Consider the following 3400-nt stretch of genomic DNA (forward strand, 5'->3'; position numbering starts at 1 on the left):
CTATAAGGGTGATATTTATTTATCCATTGTAGTTTCTGTATGATTTGGAAAGTAACGAAAAAGTGGCAAAAACACATTTATTGACTTGGCTATTAGCAGTTTTCTTATAAAAATGTCAAAGGTGATGTGTAAGCAAATCATTGCTTTTTATTATATAAAAGTTGCAATATCAGTCCGTCCGTTTTTGCATTGTATGCTCATGTAACGTATGTATCGGGCTTGTTTCAATGTGATATGTTTTAGGTCTAACGAATATTACAACAAGAACAACAACAACAACAACAAATACAATAAGAAAAACAATAAAAATCACTAAATCTAAATTAACGAAGATTTGAAGAAATATCAATCAATATAATTACATGTAATAAACTAATAAATAAAATGATACATGATGCAGGATTTTATTTGTTTTGACTGAATATAAACAATACAATAACATATGAATAAATTAATAATTGAAATGATACAACCTTGAATATTGTTGCGTGCATTTGGCATAGAATGGTTTGTGTGTATAAATCAGTTGAAGGCTGCATCGAGTATATTCTCATATATTTTAGGATGGTTTCTTATCACAGAGTGTTTGGTTTTATCTAAAGTATTTTGGCATTAAAATATATGATACTGTGAGAATTTAGAAAGCTCTTAAGGAAATATCAAGGTAATATTTTTAGCGCATAAATATCATAAAAATAGATTGATGTATTAACCGATTTTGAAATGCTCTGTAATAACTCAAGAAAACACAATGTAACTAAACCGCTGTGCACCGACAACTTTGCAATATTTCTTGATTAACGTTATCCGAATAATGGCGTCTGGTTGCTATAGTTACTTGTTCACACGCCAAACATTCGTCCTGGATACATAGATAGAAGGGGAAAAAAACACAACAAGCTCTTAATGAAGCCCAGGTAATCAACTATTATTAATACGCCAGTCTCAATTAAATATGTAACGCCTGCAATGTTTCAAAATTATACCAAATGTTCCTGATGAATCTTTCAGAGAAAATGTATGTTAGTAAGTGTTTCATGTCTACTTCAAAAAAGGTGTTACTTATGCCACTACATTCCTCCTCTAATTTATTTATTCTTTGAAAGTTCTGAGATAAGAAATGAAGGTATATCAAGATAAGATATAAAGGTCTATCAGATACATTTATTGTCAACGTTTGGCTGCGGGAGGTCTTATGTTTGGTCGTGAGATGGGCACTTCAAAAGCAGTGTACCGTAAAATGAAAACCGTAAGTTTTATGAATCTTAACTTAAAATTGTACAGGTTTTCTTCAACAAATGTACTTAAGAAGTATGATGTGTTATTAGAAAATTTTATAAACAATACAACATTTGCCTTAATTAATGTAAATAAAATGTACCCCATCCATTCCCTCTATAAGTCCATTTAATTAGCCACATATGTACGCATATCAATTCGCTTATACTGCTTAAAACACCATTGTATTTGTTTTCTCAAGCATTAAGACATCAGAACAAATGCGGCATCTTTTAAGGTATAAATTCTGCACATGTCTTGTATATAGCGGCTTTGGAAGCAGATTAGTTAAATTTACCATCTTAAGATGCCGTAAATTATCCAATTCCCCTCTTGTATCTTCCAGCTATTCTTGTAGTTTACATATTTTATTGCTGACTGTAGCAAATCAATAATGGATTCTTAAAACTTCTAAAGAGAGCCGGGCATATTGGAAACATGGATGAGATTGTCTTTTATTAAATTCAGTTCGGGCTTTTTTGGTAGGAAACTTATAAGACAAGAATAGAAGCATTGTGTTATTCGCAAAAAAAAAGCTGAGAGAATTATTTCAGTAAAACAGTGGGAAATAATCGTAATTGTTTAAATGTGAGAAATTACTTTTAAAATATCGGCTTACCCCTGTAAATGATGCACACACAAATGTCACTGTAACACAATTTAAATTTCAAATAAATACCATATATGATGTATCAACGTAGATCTTGCTATCGGAAAAGTTATAAGTTAATTGGCATGTCTGTTTTTATGCACAACATTAATTGCACTGATTTGCTAGTACTAAATCTAGACATTTATCGTACGGCTGAAAATACTCAATTGGTATACAAATGAATTAACAGTCTTACATTTGTGAAAAATGACAATGTTCCCGGGGTTTAACTCAGAATTTTAACCTTTAGATGTACGTTTATAACATGACGTTACTTATATTAAACGTAAATTAACAGTTACATGTTTCTGTATAAAGTATAATTTTCAGGGATTTTTGACATACTTTAACGTCTGGTATAAATAATTGTAACAATTTATGACTATCATGCATCTACCACAGTGAAGAGTGGTTAAAACAGACTCATACAAGGAGATGAAAAAAAGTTTAGTTTGATATACTAAAATTATTAACAAAAATATATTGGTCTCCATTTTTCATCGTTGTAAGAATACGTTCCATTTTGCCGCCGAATTTATAGGATTTGGTGCATGACAAGAAAAACCAAGTTGGGCTTAACGAACAAAATGTAGAATAAAGTTCATTGAAATTTTGCGAGTGAGTAGCTTAAAATAACGCCACCTGGGGCTTAAATTTCTCTGCAGCTATTATGCACGTTCATATACAATATGGCTCATATAAAATTGCTGCATGGATAATAATGTCTTATCATAATACAGGTGTTTATTTCTCTATCAGCGGATATTATACACGTGTGTGTGTAAATATTTCATTCATACTTTGAATATACAAGTTGTTAAGATAGCATATGAACTGGTATAACCCATAGAACAATTATATAATGATTTAGAATTGTCGTGAAACAGAATTGCTGACAGCTATAAGGTATATAATTGTCGTACGCTAAGGATATCAATCAATAACCGAAAACTATAGCATTTGTTTGGTGTCCTTTGCATCTTTCCGTGTTGCGGTGTGAAAATAAAAAAATGGTATAAATCTTTTAATGTTGTAAAATGTGAGGGAAAAAACTTCTTTAAAAAGTAAGACAGTTGGAATTACAACGCTAGAATATATTCAAATAGGAGATACCAAACAATAACTTATAATTCTTTTGAAAGTATTGAAACTAGGCAAAAATCTGTCACATGCAAAACACTATTTAAGAAACAATTTTGCTCATTAAAATTTATTTTTCTACTTGTAAAGAGCTGGATCATTTATATCTTTTCACAATACGGTCAGACAATTATTAATGAATTAACTTTGTACAAAAAATACCCCCCCCCCCTCCCCGTTTCGTTAATTTCCATTTCATTCGTTTTAAACCAGGATATTTACACCAGAACTTATCTAAATACGTATAACACTGTAACAACTTAACCTATTATCATACAAATCGCAGACTTTGGCTGAAATGAAAGTTTAATATTAATGGTCCGTAAAATT

This window comes from Ruditapes philippinarum, unplaced genomic scaffold (genome assembly GCF_026571515.1).
Source record: "Ruditapes philippinarum isolate M1 unplaced genomic scaffold, ASM2657151v2 ctg1136_1_1_1_1, whole genome shotgun sequence".
Lineage (NCBI taxonomy): Eukaryota > Metazoa > Mollusca > Bivalvia > Venerida > Veneridae > Ruditapes > Ruditapes philippinarum.